At 38.2% G+C, this 16,422-nt stretch overlaps 1 protein-coding gene across 2 annotated transcripts in view; it reads left to right on the top strand.

Moving 5' to 3' along the window:
- Chst9 (carbohydrate sulfotransferase 9) overlaps nt 1-16,422 on the top strand; it is a 229,525-nt gene that overhangs the window by 175,201 nt on the left and 37,902 nt on the right. The window lies entirely within an intron of this gene.

Raw genomic sequence — 16,422 nt, 5'->3', positions numbered from 1 at the left:
TATCAGGTGGCTCAAGTGGTGGAGCATCTGTCTGAGCAAGGAGAAAGCCTTAAATTTAATCCCTAAGTAATGATTAAATAGGCAAGCTGAGTAACCAAAGTTACAATACCAGGATTCAGGCTTTATCCCACTAAATATGTCTCATGGCTAACCTTGTCAACAGTCAACATTAAGTATGTGCTGTGTGAGACAGTGGAATAAGCCCCTGAGTCTACCTTGGAGTTATCCGTAGTCTAGTTTTGGTATATGTAGGTGCAGGACACATAAAGTCATACGTTCCACTGAGTGGTGGTGACACATCCTGAAACCATCCTGAGGGCCCAGAAATAGAGCAACCTCTGTAAACAAGGATGTTGAGAGACAGAGACGGTGAGGTTTAGGAAGCTGGGCCTCAGCCATTTAGTTGAGCAGAAATTGAGGTGGGGAGATAGTCATTGCCAAGAAGAACAGCATTGGATCATCTACAGTGAGGATTCTGAAGCGGTAGAGTGGAGCATATTCAGCCCTGGTGAAAAGCCGGACTGCCGAACTTCCTTGGCTTGAAAGTTTAGATATCTGTGTTCTGGTTCTGGGACGTTAAACAAACTAGTTAAACCAGTTGGTGCACCTGTGCCTCAGTTTCCTCATTTGGCCAATGATAACTTGAATAGGAACATACTGCAGAGGATTACAGTGAAAATTGAATGGGCTGATACCTCATGTGTCTAGAGCAGCACTGAGCAAATCGTAAGTGCTCGCCTGGAAGGAAAAGTTATGAACCAGACAAAACTTACATGTTGGAAGATTTAAAATCTGAGTTAAGGCAGCCTATGGGTTCCCTGTACAGGCAAAAGTATTTTCCATTAACAGTTCATAGATGTGGATCGGAGAGCGGTATTTGAGGTTGCTATTGCAACCTTGTAGACATGGAGCCTTGGGAGACAAGTGGTTTGGAGGCACAGGGAATCATCTCATGGTGGATAATTTGAAGAACACACCCCAGTACTGTCCATGAAAAATGGTACACTGCAGCCCCCTTGAAGCAGGCCTTCTGGATGCACAACTTGGCCATCTAGGAAAGAAAGAAAGGGAGCAAAGTTTTGCTCAGGCAACTGAGGACCACATTGGCAGTACTAACCAAAACGGTGAGGACAAGAAATGAGAAGATTTTAATAAACATATTCTATTTTAGCCATGAAGCATCAAGGCCAAGCTATTTAAAAGGATATTGGATAGGATAAACTGAAGCTTAACTAATTTAAGGCAAGCTGAAATGTCACTCTGAAAACCTTCCCCAAATAGCTTACTTAAAATACCTTCCTCTTCCCCTCACTCTATCTAGCTCACCATGCTAATTCATTTTCTTCATTTTACTTAATAGCCCAACATTACATTCCTTATTTGTCTATTTGCTATGGGTCCCTCCCTGGTACTCCATACGAGCTTGGTAAGAACAGAAGAACAGAATCTTCTCTCTCACTCACTGCTGAAGCAGGACAGTGCCTAGCCCTGTAATCTCTTTTTTTTTTTTTTCTGGTCCTGGGCACTGTCCTCGAGCCATTTTGTGCTGAAGGCTTGTGCTCTACCACAGCACCATTTCCAGTTTTCTGGTTCTTAATTGTAGGTCAGAGTCTCATGGACTTTCCTGATGGGGCCGGCTTTGAACCATTATCCTTAGATTTCAGCCTCCTGAGTAGCTAGGATTACAGGCCTGAGCTACCAGAGCTCAGCTCCTGTAAGCATTTGAGAACTACTTCGTGGAACAAATACTTTTTAAAAAATGAGACCCTAACTGCTAAGTATGTAGTAACAATTATAGGTTACTTTCGGTCTGTGCAGAGACTTGTATACCTTTTATTAGTCAATAATTAGAGAAAAAAAATGAAGAAAACCAAGAAAGGCTAGTCATGCATATGAAAATGCCAAGCTGTACATATGCAAATAAGGACAGACAAAGGTAGAAATGATGCAAACCTGAGACCACACCACGTTGGATAAAGTAGAAATGAAGAAGGCAAGCAGGGGAGGAAGGTGGTGTTGGATCACTGGGGCCAGTGAAACTGGCTAGTCATGGGGAAGGGAACGATATCTGGATTTTTTCCTCATCATTACATCAAAATCAGTTCAAGTGTATCAAATTATAAAGCAGAGATACCATCAAAAATACATTCACAAATCATGTCAAGCAAGATTCTGGGTGGCACCCACTTGAAATCCAAGTCACTCAAGATATTGGGGCAAAAGGATCAAGACTTCAAAGCCGTGGTGGGTACATCAGAGAGACCCTGCCTCCTGTCCTAAAAAATTCTCCCAAATCATGGAGGTAAATAACCCATTGTTTCTACTTCAGCCATAGGAAAATTCCTACCCACATAACAATGACACAAAATTAATATCATCTTGTTGAATGTCATAAATTATTTGAGAAATAATAAAACCATACAAAAAATGTCAATGATTCAACTCAAATGACATTTAAAACTGCCTGCAATTTAACATGCAAATATCTAACTTCTTGTGCTTTGTGACTGTTAGAAATAAAAAGCAGATTGTGGAAAATGACCAATTCACAGAAAGAAATCAATTGATTAGGAAACATAAAAGAATGTACATCTTTTCTGTTTAAAATGCTGGTTGAAACCATGAGATAACAATGGTATTGCTTTCAAAGCTTGACAATGCTAACATATCAGGATGGGGATAAAGTGTAAAATGTTCACATTGTCAGTGAGCATGTACATTTGTACAACCATTTTGTAGTCATTTAGGTATAATAGCTAAAATTTAAATATATATATATATATATATTCCCTTTGGCCAATTCTAAGAATTAATTCCAATTCTAAGAATTTAGCCAAAAGAATATATTTTTTTTGTTTTTTTTTTTTTTGGGGGGGGGGTCTGGTCCTGGAGCCTGAACTCTGGGCCTGGGTGCTGTCCCTCAGCTCTTCAGCTCAAGGCTAGCACTCTACCACTTGAGCCACAGCACCACTTCCGGCTTTTTTATTTTTTATTTTTTTTTAATTTTATTTTATTTTATTTGAGAACATACTGTACAGAGGGGTTACAATTACATGGGCAGGATAATGCATACATTTCTTACCAAGCATTGCATCCTCCTCCTTTGTTTACCCTTCACCTCCCTTCCCAGCCTCCCCCCTCCCCCAATCCTTCCCCCCATCCCCCCCCCACACCGACATTGTAAAGCTCCTTTTTGACATGACATTTTGTACTTCTCATTGTTGCAACAGGTCCACCTGAATCCTTAAACGACTTGTTTTATTTTTGCTTATGTGGTGCTGAGGAATCGAACCCAGGGCCTCAGGCATGCAAGGCAAGCGCTCTACCACTGCCACATTCCCAGCCCCAGGAATATATTTTTATAACTCAAAAAACTACAAAGGATTCATTGGCAAAGTCATTATTTATGATAAATTTAGAATTACACACAATCGTTGCCTACCTTAAAAAGTCATAGGAATACAACACTGTTGCTAACAATAAAGAGGTCAGCTATAAGGACAGAGATTTGCAATATACTGCTAAATGAAAGAAAAAAGAAGTAGCTAAACAGTATGTATAGAATGCACATTAAAAAGCACAAAGATGAACATCAGAGCATTTGTGTGTAGAACAGAAACTTTCAGAACGCTAGGCAAGAAACTGCTCACGGGCCAGTGAGAAGTTAGACCGGTATTGGGGAAACCCTTTTCACTTTCAGTTGATGTACTGTCAATAATGAAAGAAGTTTTACAACAAATATGTGAATGAGCTGACTTAGAATTTCATTAAAATGAATAATATAGTCCTCAGTAGTTCTATATGACTAATAATAGTGATGAGACACTAATATAAAAAGGGGAACTATCTAAGTGGATCAACAGGAGTGGAAGAGGAAGGGGGGACACTGAGGGGTGAAGAGGAATGAATGCCATAATATACACACATAGAGACACACATATACACACATGTATGAATGAATACAACACAATGAAACCCAAGTGCATTGGGTGCAATTATGGAAATAACACAATAAAACCCTGCCACATTACAAATGTGTGTTAACTCAAAAAAAATTTTAAAAAAAGAATAAAAACTCTCAATCTTTCTATCACACTCTCCTTTTTGACTCATCCTCCAAAATAAAAGGTGTATGTGTAGTGTTCCCTTGATTAGTCTTAAAACTAACCTGACAAGACCTCAGACTCACCCAAAAGACATCTGCCCCTTGGAACATTAGGGTTTTAGGACAATTTCCAGAATCCTTTGGCCTTCTGTAGGAAACACTGTACATTTTTATTTGAGAGGAATAAAGCCTTATTTTCATATCGCCTAATCATCAAGAATTGGCTGATGTACACCCTGAAATGGTGAAATAATCCATATGACTCAAAGTAGCCAACATTTCTTCAATAGATAACAACTTAGGCTCCTTCTAGCACTGCTGGAGAGCTATGAAACTGATGGGACAAATGAGGAGAGAATGCTAGGACAGGCGATGTGGTTCACTCATTGGAAGGCTACCATTATAAGGAGCTACATCACCAGCACAGGTGCATGATACACACATGATGAGAGGAAGATTCTAAACTAGTATCTGCATTGCATCAAGGATTTTGCTTAAGTCTGGGAGTACTCTGTGCATTCCTCTATATTCTTTCCCCATTTCAAAAGAATGCATGGCAGAATGATTTTCTTTTTTTTAATTTCCAAAGAACAGCCAGGCCCCAGTGGTTTACACCTATAATTCTAGCTATTCAGGAGACTGAGATATGGAAGGTTGCATTTCAAAGCCTGCACAGGCAGAAAAGTCTGTGAGAACCCATTTCCAATTAGCCAACAAAATACTCACTAGAGACATGGCTCAAGTAGTCAAGGGCCAAAAGCAAATAAGCTGAGCAAATGTGAGACCCTGAGTTCAGTCCCCGATACTGGCATACATGCATACATCTATACATACACATGCATACATACATATATACATACATTCACAAATTCATAGTAAATACTCAGAGAACTATATTTCTATTTTTAAAAAATCCAAACTTTGTAATTCAAAGCCAACTCAAGTAAGATAGTTCAAGAAACTCTTTTTTTTTTTTTTTTTTTGTCAGTCATGGCGCTTGAACTCTGGGCATGGGCAATGTCCTTGTGCTCTTCAGCTCAAGGCTAGCACTCTACAACTTGAGCCCACAGCACCACTTCTGGTTTTCTAGTAGTTTATAGGAGATAAGAGTCTTACCCTGGCTGGCTTCGAACAGTGATCCCCAGATCTTACCCTCTTCATTAGCTAGGATAACAGGCATGAGCCACCAGCATCCAGCTAGTCCATGAAACTCATGTCTCCAACTGTCTAGCAAAAAGCCAGAAGTGGAGATGTGGCTCAAGTGGTAGCCAAATAGCTACATTATATTTGGCCTTGAGCCAAATAGCTAAGGGGCAGCACCCAGATCTTAAGTTCAAGCCCCACTACCAGAACACACACACATACACACAAATGCCCAAACTAACACAAAATGAATGTATATTTCTGCTTTTTAGTTTAAGATGACAATGACATTTTTAAGGTCTTGATTTATTTTGCTGTGTACAAAATCTTGTCCAAGGATTTAGGAGACATTTTCCTTAGAAAAAGGAAAATAAGGGGCAATGTCATTCTTTCTGATGGAGGCATAGAATTCCATTGTGTGTATATACCACATTTTCTTGATCCATTCATCTACCCTGCTCTCACTGTATTTGATGTTGGTATAATTTGTGGAGGAGAAGAGCAAAAACAAATCGTTTAAATAGGGATACAGGTGGACCCATTGCAACAATGAGATGTATAAGTCGTTATGTCGAAAAACGAACTTTACAACTTTGGCCGGATGAAAGGGATGGGAAGAGGAAACAAAGGAGGAGGCAACAATGCTTGATAAGAAATGTACTCATTATCTTGCCCATGTAATTGCAACCCCTCTGTATGGTATTTTCACAATTAAAAAAAAGAAAAAGGAAAATATCCTATCTATTATACATATCCATTTTCCTTGATTTTTAATAATGCTGTCAGATTAATTATACTCTTCATAAGTGTTCCATTTTTTCAGCTTACCAGAAAAATAATTATTAAAAATTATCAACAACACTAAATTTTCCTAACTTACCTATCTCAAATTAAATAATCTATTGAACCTACCCATTAACACAGTTTGAGACTTCAGAAAAAAATAAAAATAGCTAATTATAAAAAAATTAAAGGAGTATTATAAATAAGCAACCAAGTTTTACTAAATAATATATCACTGAGTATGTTCACAGAGGAGGACCATAGACATATCTATTCTAGGTTTGGTCTTTTGTGATTTTTTTTAGGTTTTTATTTTTCCCTTTTTAACTGTATGTGTTAGATTTCACAAATGAGGTGGTATTATGAAATTCCATTCATATATATAATGTAGCTTGATCACATATACCCCCTCTATTGCTTTGTTCTGATTTAATTATAGAACTTTTTATTGGATAGTAGTTGGCTTTCTTTCCTCACTGTCCACCTCAATATCCTTTCTTCTTCTGTGAGGTATTTCCTTTCTGGGTTCCTTACTAGTCTTTCAAGTTGGCCAAAAAACTGTCAGATCTCTGTATTTATTTAACTTCTGGTTGGCTATATACGTGTGTGTGTGTGTGAGAGAGAGAGAGAGAGAGACTTCATTACCACTGACACTGCAAGTGCTTTTTGTTACTGTTGTAGGGGTAGAAAGGTGAGTGAACGTGTCTTATTTAGTCTTCATAGCAATGAACTAGTCTGATGTTATCTACAGCTCTCTGATTGAAACCTATAGATATTAAATAATTTGCCCAACCTAACTTTAAACTCAGTTCTGTGACAAAAAAGTCGATGCTACAGGCAAAGGTCAAGCGAAAGGGAAGCAAGATGGCCAGCTGCCTGGGAGTGCCAATCTATAAAAAGCACCAAACATGGCTGGAGTAAGCCAATAGCATGCTGTGTGTTCATTTGGGTTTAGTCACACAAGTTGCCACATGATTATAAATGGCTGCACTGCTATCAAACCAGACAGCTCCGGCACGGGGAAGTAACACTTCTCACAGCACCTGTACCTCTGCCTCAAGTGAGTGCATTTGTGAGAGTAGTCAAACTGCACAGTGCAGAATGAGGCTGAGCCAGATGAAGTGACACTCACCTGAGGTTCGTATGCCAGGCACCGTCAGGCAAAATTCTAAACCCAAATAGAAACTTGCCCGGTGCTGGCCACAGGGAGTGAATTATTCCTCAAACTCAGTGTGTGTGTGTGTGTGTGTGTGTGTGTGTGTGTGTGTGTGTGTGTGCGTGCACATGGGGAAGTGTTAGCATTCCTGGGCCTCAGCAGCTCTGGCATGAAATATTAGAGCTTCTATTTCTGCCACCTGGATCCAGATTTGATTTTCTCAGTGCAAATGCATCAAGACAAATAAAATGGAATGGGCAAGCCATGTGCACCATGTAGGATAAAAAGGAGAGGTCTTCTTCCCTTTTCCTGCCTTCTTCCCTCTCCCACCTTTTCCGCCTCCCTGCATTCTTCCTCACCCCGACTATACTTACATGAATCCATAATTGTCCTCTGCGGAATGGCTAATCACACAGCTCCAAGTCTGAGGGTCAGGGGCAAACAGAGCAGAGCAGAGGTAGCTTGCTCTTTTCTGGGCACCCCTCCAACAGCCAGATGGGTAGGTAGGAATGAATACATGTCTTATATAACCAATACATTTTTAAGATTTTTTTGTTTTCTGTTGTAATTTTATTATCAAGGTGATGTAAGTTATATAAGTAAGGTAGTAATTACATTCCTTGTTTAACTTGCTACCCCCCTCGCTCATTTTTCTCCCTCTCCCCCTCTCCAAATCCACCCAAGTTGCATGGATCTTTTCCCATATATTATCTTGTGAGTAATACTGTTGCATAGGTTCTCCTTTGTCCTTTGTCTCACCATTTTGTTGTTCCCCTTCCCTGAAAGTGAGGAGAAAAGCGCTGTGTCTGGATAGATCTATAAATGATTGTACCATTTTCTCAGTAGCTAAGTCAAATGTGAGCAATGGAGCAAAGGAAGTGGCATGGGTCTAGACTTTTCTCCAATTTTTATCAAGCTTTATAACTCTAATAACTACAGTCTAACATGTATTAGTGATACCAAGGTCTCACTTCTACTTCTGTTTTCTCAGTTTAAGTGAAGTTTATTGCTTTTCTCTAAGTTTATATTTCCTTTAGAAAAAGAAAAACTACGAGTTTACTGCTCTGGCTACAAATACCTAGGTTGTGTAATCATTTTTCCTTTTCTTTCGAGAGAGATAGTGGGGGGAAAAAAACAGACACAAGGTAATGGCTCCATTTACTGAGTACTTACTATGTGCCAGGCACTGTGCTAAGTATGACACATACATAATATCACTTTACCCCATCAAAGCTTCATGAGTGGGAATTATTCTGATCATGCCCAGTTGAGAGGAACATGTCAGAGTGTGGAGCTGCTACATGCATTACTTCAAGTCTGAGGACTAGTAAATGAAATTGATACAGAAGCCCAGGCTTGGGACCTCCATCACTATATTCTACCACTACAAGTTGGACCTGAGGTTTTCATTTCAAAAATTCCCATCGTTGTTGCCGTTGTTGTTGTTTAATGGTCTTTAAAAATACAGAGTTCAATTCTAGCCCAGCACCCTCCGGCTTGGTGAAGTTTTCCATTTGAACAGATGGGGGAGCTTGGAGGCAGCTAATCTTTTCATGCTCCGTAGTCTTAAAAACAAACCCAAAGGCTCCATAAATAAGCAGCAACTTTAGCTTTTATGACCAGTCGTGGCGAGGCACTAGATCCTGATGCGCCAGGACTGTGGTGATGCCATTCTGATGACTCACCAGGATAAGGAGTTCTGGGTATCTGGAGACTGTGCCTCATCTCACTAAAGCATGCTCTCTTCCACATTCGGAAGAAACCCACTGCTCCTGGTATCTCAGGAAGAAGCCTAGCAGTGCGTCTTCCAAGTCACGCTTTGAGATAAAATAAGAATTGAACAATCTTGAATAAAATGAGGTTTTATTCAGTCCTCAGTAGGAGCTTGAGAGGCAACTCAAGTGCTAGAGCATGGACCTTCAAGTATAAGGCCAAGTTCAGGTCTCAGTGACCTGTTATCTCTTATGAATAATTCAGCAGCTGTTGGAGAAAATTTAGGAAAATGCAGATGAAGGAAGTACAATTATTCCTTGTGATCTTGACACCTGCAAGCCAAGCCTATGTACTATGTGTACTATGGCTTGACTACTTCTTCAAAATGTCCCCCAAAGGTTCATGAAGGCCTAGTCCACAGGAAATAGCAGCTGTGGGACCTTTAAGAGGTGAAGCTATGGAACAATGGCCTTGGAAGAGATTTATGCTACTGTGGAGGAGCGAGTTAGTTTTGGCAAAAATGGGTTGTAAAACTGGGAAGCCTTCTGCCTGTGGCACTAATGCTTGGCTTACGGACTCATGATGGTGAGTTTCCACTGGAACTATACCTCCAATGTAGTCTTTTGCTGATTAATGGGACCCTCTCAGACTTTCATGCCCTGGCTGGCTTTGAACCACAATCTTCATATGTCAGCCTCTTGAGTAGCTAGTATTACAGGTGAAAATACTGCTTGTTTATTTATGATAGTCAGGCTAAAAGTACAGATTTATGTCATATTTGTCAATCTATTTGAAATTCAATCTTAATTGTACATGTAACACAAATCATTATAGAAAGAGTGTACTGGGAAACAAAAAGAAAGATTCATAATGTATCCATTAAAATATGTACATTTTAATAAAATAGCTCCAGAATATATCTTTGGTTATTTTTCATTAAATGCATCCATGTCAATATTTCTTGGCTGACTATAGGAGAGTTGTACTGGATGATTTGCTGTAACTTCTCTAGTGTCCCTCTGCCCAGGGCCTCTCATGTTCTCAGATTGCTTTTTACCCAGCCTGGAATGCACACACAGATGCCGCTTGGTGTGAGCCCCTCCAGGTTTTCCTAGATGAAATCCTAGAATGGGAGGCATGCTTCACTTCTCATTCTTTCCAAGACCTCTGAATCAGACAATTAAAAATTGAGTAAGGCAATTAAAAACAAATGGCAGTAAAGCAAAATTGGACCCCTCACTGACACCATTGCTTTCAACCCCGTTATAGTGGAAAATGGACTAAAGGTTATGCTTGTGGAACTCAAAAGTCATATTGTTCAGGAGGAAACTTGCTTTAGTCATGAGCTGACTGTTCAGCTTCATCCTCTGGCTCCCATGGACGCAACTTGATGCACACCTGGAACTGCTCTGTTTCAAAAACCTGAGATTTAGAGATTCTAGTCTTGCTATCATTACCCTCTGACCAAGTCTCACTTGCCTAACTTTCTGTATTGTAATCAAATAATTCTTCTGCCGGGCACTTGTGGTTCATGCCTGTAATCTTAGCTACTCAGGAGGCTGAAATCTACAGGAACATTCATGAGATTTTATGTCCAATTAACCACCAGAAACCTGGAAGTGGAGCTGGAGTTCAAATGATAGAGCACCAATCAAGAGCAAAAAGGCTCAGAGATAGAACCTAGGATCTATGCCCTAGGACTGAAACAAAATAAAAAATATATAATCCTGCTTTTTGGTATGTACATTTTTTCAGTGAAGAACCCTTAAGTTAGCTCCAAAATCTTTTTGTCATGCCCTCATTCATGGTTGAGCATTATTGTAATTATTATACTATCCAATGCTCTAGACCTCTCTGAATCTCAATTTGAAGTCTAGACTGCTCTCTAGATTTTCAGAGCCATGTGCTCATCTGTCTGCTCAACATTTTCATCCTTAGGTATCCTATAGATACTCAAACCGGGAACCATTTATTTACTTCCTAAAACTTATCCCTTGGTTGGTACCACTATTCAACAGAACTCATTCTTTCCACCTGCAAGCTGATATGACTTCTCCCTCTCACTTACTATCAACCAGCCAGTTTTGGTCCTGTATTTTTCTGGAATGGGTACCCTTCTTCAACCAAACCCATTAGCCTTGTCTTAGAACTTGCTCATCCCTTCTCAAGTGCACTGCCATGATCTTCCAGCCTGATCCTGTCTTTACCTCACACCTTCTGAAAAAATCACCTGACCCAACTCCAGCAGTGAGCTTTCTTTTTATAGCTGTGTAAGTCCTGTTCTGTTAAAGAGTGTTGGATTTATTTTTTTTATCATGGCTACTAAATATCAATAAAACTGATTTAGATTTCACACATGCTCTGATGTGTGAGAAAGAAACCTTAGGCAGCAATTTAAAATGAAAAGTGGTGTTCAGAGACCCTTGATGAAACAGATCTTTCCTAAGTTCTGTGTTGTTACAGAGAAAGCATCATGTATCTGATTACTTAAACCAAAGCTAGCACCATGCTGTTGACTAATTTTTATATAGCAAATATGTCCTAATAGAGGAGAAATAACTGTGTACAAGTAGCAAATATAATCAAAGCCAAAGGAAAAAAGATTTTCTAGTTGTACAATTGTGATTGGTATCTCAAACAACCAAAACACTATTGACTTTCAGTTGGTTAAGAGAGAGAGAAAAAAAAGAGACAGTGAGAGACAATAAATTTCCATCTTCAATTCCTATTTATACAGCTTGTGTATGTAAATGTAAAAACTGCAATTAGATACACCCTCACTATAGTACTCTAGCAAAATTAACATTATTTGCTTGCACCATAAAGCTGAAAAGGTTTGTATGTTGTGTGTTTTTTGAGAGAAAGATGAATGGGAGATTTTAGAATGGGAAATCACATAACAATTTCTGTATAAAATTGTTTAAGGGATACATGGATTTAAGTTACTCATTTAAATTATTACCCTCAACAGATCTGTCCAGAGCTATATATTTTCCAAATAGAAATTTAAAAAATAGAAATGTCTTCTATCACTATCAAAACAAAATAATCAGCACATGCACTGATAAGTAAAAAAAAATCTTCAAAAACCATGTTTCACAAAAAAGAAACTGAATCAGTTTTTATTCCAATTAATAGTAAATATTCACCCTAACTCATTTTCATTATGTAAAACAAAAATTAATCTTATTAAATAAGAATATATATATGCTCATTACCTGAATCATATAACTGTAACTCCTCTGTGCATCACCTTTACAATAAAATTTTACAAAAGAAAAAGAAAAAAACTGGCGTGCCTGTAGCTCATGCCTGTAATCCTAACTACTGAGGAGGCTGAGATCTGAGGATCAAGGTTCAAAGCTAGCTTGGGCAAGAAAGTCAGTGAGACTTTTATCTCCAATTAACTACCAGAAAACCAGAAGTGGTGCTGTGGCTTAAGTGGTAGAGCATTAGCCTTGAGCTGAAGAGCTGAGGGACAGTGCCCAGGCCCAGAGTTCAAGACTCACAACAGACAAAAAGAAAAAAAGAATACGCTGTGGTCCAACACAGATTTAATACAAATTTGCCATTTGCTTTATTAGGTGTTTAAAAAATACCTAAAAAATTCATAGATTCCCCATTACAAGTTTGATTTTATGGTACTATTTCACCTCCATTAAGCCTTCTACCTAAATTCCAAAAAGAACTAGAATTAGAATTTTACTGAATACTTATGAAATGTAAAACTAGTAAATAGAAAAATACCCCCAAATGTCCCAAAGTATACACAAAAGTAAAAGAAATTACAAAAATACATCAAAATTATGAAGCCAGTGTTTACTGTGTAAGAAAACATCTAATAGGTTGATGCCAATAAAATGGTAGCGTATGGAGCTACCTAATGAGTGGGTTTTTTGTTTTGCTTTGTTTATGTTGTTGTTGTTTTGGCCTTTGCTGCTTGACCCACAGACCTAAAACATGCAATGGGCTTACCCACTGATAATACAAAAAGACCACCTAAAAAGTTACAGCCTCAGCTTTTTTTTTGCTATAGAATCTTAATCTTCCTTATATCATGTCTATCAGAATGAAAGAGTTGAGTGACTGGCCAGTATTCATAGTATACACAATCCTCATTGCTAATTCTAGCATTAAATAGGTGAAAGAACTAACAAAAAAAAACCCATACTTATTTCTTATGGTCCTTAATACTCTTTAAGTTAGCCAAGTAAAATGTCTGGGCATGATTTGAGTTTCTATTTTTTCTTAAGGGTAGGAAACTTACTTGAATTTGCAGAATAAAGCATGTCATCCCATTTGAAAATTCAATTTTTTAAACTTTTATTGTTATTATAAAGGTGAGGTGCAGAGGTCTAGTTACAGTTACCTAAATCAGATAATGAGTACATTTCTTTTTGGACAATGTCACCACTTCCCTCAATTTATTTATTTATTTATTGAAAGTTAGAATCTCTCACCACTTCTGAAGATAAAGAACAAATAGGAAATTCACTTTTTTTCAAACAAAGTATGGATCCTAGTAAAAGACGGTAATTCACATTTTTCCCTGGCTGTATAGTGAGACTCTTGAGTGCTCACCAGAGAGAATTAGAAGCTGAGAAGACCTGGGATCTTTCAATTTAATAAGGATTTTTTTTAAACTTCATAGTTTGGGAAAGGCTAATGGGTATAATGAAAAGAAAATGAATTCAATGTTACAACAATAAGTACCCTAGAATAATCTACCTAAGTATAAAAAGTAAAATGAAAAACTATACACCCTTTCTTCTCAAAGCATGTTTTGCATAATAATGAGAACTTGAGCCTTAAGAGACATCCCCTCATCCAGTTCCTAACTTAGAAGTCCCTACTGCACTTGTCTCTGCTGGTTTCCCCAGAGTAAAGCAGCAGCATTCTTTATCCTGGACAACTAAGCATGTGGTCTGCCCAAGGCCACCCAGGAAGCAAGTAGGGAAACTAAAATTTGGACCAGTCTGATTGCTTGGACTTCACTCTTGACTATTACTGAAATCTGTCTTCTCTCAACTCTGTCATTAGCTTAGTTAGAGTTCTTAGATCAATCCCATACTTTCATCAGCCTGTTCACAGTGAAAAAGTTAATTTTCTTCTGCCAAAAGTGGCTAGTACTTTTTACCTCCATAACTAATGCTATGATTTGAATATGAAATTACTCCCAAGGCTTATATGTTGTTGCTTATGTGTTGGTCCCAAGGTGTCTGTGATACTTTAGAAAGTTCTGAAAACTTTAAGAGATGGAACCACCTCCCAGGAGGAAGTAGATTATTGGAGTATGCATTCAAAGGCCATAGGCTATTGCTGGTCCCTTCTTCCCTCTCTACTTCCTGGCAACCATGATGTAAACAGTTCTACCATGCCTTCCCCACTGAGAAACAATGAGACAAAAAAATTCTTTTATTCTCTTTATGTTGATTTCCCCAGGCATTTGATCACAAGAATGATCAAAGTGACCAATTCAACTAATATGAGAACTTACACTCCCAAACCCAGCTTCAAATGTGCTTGGTCCTAATAGCAAATCCTTGTGGTATATGGGTTTTTCTGCATATCCCTGTGGTTTAAGAGAAGAGAGAAGAGGACTCTTCTCATTCACTTTGCACAATGTCATGTTTGCATTTGATTCTCTAAGGGTCACCAAAATATTACAATATCTTGTTGCTCATTTCCCTCTTTGTACTTCAGCTCGGATCTTCCATCCAGGGTCACGCCTAGTGTTTCCCTAAGTCCTCTCCTGCACCCTAGTTCTGCTTCCTTCCAGTATCTTGCTGGAATTTTTCAAGTCTAGCAAATACCATGGCTGGGCTCATTATCTCATTTCTGTTGTTATTCAACATAATGACTTACATAAACTAATTCTGTTCCTTTGTTTCCACCTTTGCATTAGGAGAACCTTCTCCCAAGTAACCAAGCTTAACGATCTCCATCATCTATGATTCCTCTTTCTCCCCTGCTCCCACATCCTACTGCCATGTGAATTGTCAAGTCTGTTCTACTACCACGCTGTGTCACCCTCATTCTTAGAAGTATCAACATCCTTAAGCCATGACACTGTTAGTTAGATTAATCTTCAAAAAAAAATACACCATTTTAATCTTTCCCTGGCTCAAAACCCTCAAGGACATCCCCTCCCTTGCCAAACAGATGTCCAAAATAATCCCCTAAGTATTAAGAATCCTCAATGACACTGGCCCATCACAGACTTTTTACTTTGTCTATTATTATTTTCTCATATGCAGAGCACTTGGCAGCCCAACAGAAGAATTCTGCCCAACAGAAGAAGTTCCTAATGTATGCATTTACTAGCCTGGACTTTCATGTGTGCTTAAGCTACTGAATGAAACACTGTGCCCTGCACTTATTTCTATGAACATCCTTCCCAAATCAAATCCTGCCTCCTCTATGAAGCATCCACCACTTTCCCTATCCCCTTTTTTCATTTGTGAAAAATCCTTTGAAAAAATTTTAATTGTTCCCATTGGTTGTTACAGTCAAAGAATATAACCAAATTTTGTTACAATTAGTTACCATTTGGTTATTCTGTACTAAAGCCAAAGCAAAAATTTGAAAGGTGAAGTAATTCTGCTAGGTGATACAATCAGATAGTGGCAAAGTCAGTAAGAGTAAAATCTGAAAGTAATATAACTCCATTTCCACTGTATCAAGATTAAATCAAATTTGCATGTGACTTAACATGTATTTCACTAGAGATATTTTATAGCTCCTTCATTTGATATTGTTGTATATAGTGCATGATGTGTGTGTATGTGTGTGTAAAAGGGAGAGAGAAACTTATTTCACTTCCTCTAGTTTATTTCTATGCATCTAAAGCACGTACCTAGCATATTGTTATGTCAAGAATATATGCTCATTAAATATAATTGTAGAATCAAATGGATGAATTTTATTAGAGAAAGAGTATTTCCACTTTGGAAGATGATCTGAAAAGCCTACGGCTTGAAAAATAAAGCAGGTGAAAATTATCTAGATGTTTCTTAAGTGAAATTCCTTTTATCATTGAGTTTTAAAAATTACATATCATTAAGTGGTTGTACAGAGGAGTTGTCATTTAACAAAGCAGTTTATGAATACAATGCATCTTGATCAATTTTCCCTCTCTCAACATTCCCAAGCATCAGTCTTCTACCCTCTCTTTCCTTTACTCTTCTTAATTTTGTGGGATACACATTGAACTTTTGTCTGCATTCTCCCCTTCTTCTCCTCTTCATTTGTCTACTCCTTTCCCCTGGACCCCACTCCACTGCTGTTGAGTACCCACTTTCTAATGTTTACTTTGTTGAACTTTGCCTTTGCCTTTCTAAGAGATTATACTATTTGAGTTTTCCTTTGAATCTACCATAGTTCAGTTAATACATTTGTACACACTTGCATACTACCCAATGTATTTACATACAAACTTATAAGCTAATTCTAGCTTCTACCTCTAAAGAAAAACAAACATCCTTTGTATCTTTGGGCCTGACTTACTTCACTTAACAAATCT

The sequence above is a fragment of the Dipodomys spectabilis genome, unplaced genomic scaffold, assembly GCF_019054845.1.
Source record: "Dipodomys spectabilis isolate Male_0828 unplaced genomic scaffold, ASM1905484v1 ptg000024l, whole genome shotgun sequence".
Lineage (NCBI taxonomy): Eukaryota > Metazoa > Chordata > Mammalia > Rodentia > Heteromyidae > Dipodomys > Dipodomys spectabilis.
The sequence above is the reverse complement of the archived record's forward strand: the minus strand, read 5'-3'. Positions and strand labels throughout refer to the sequence as shown.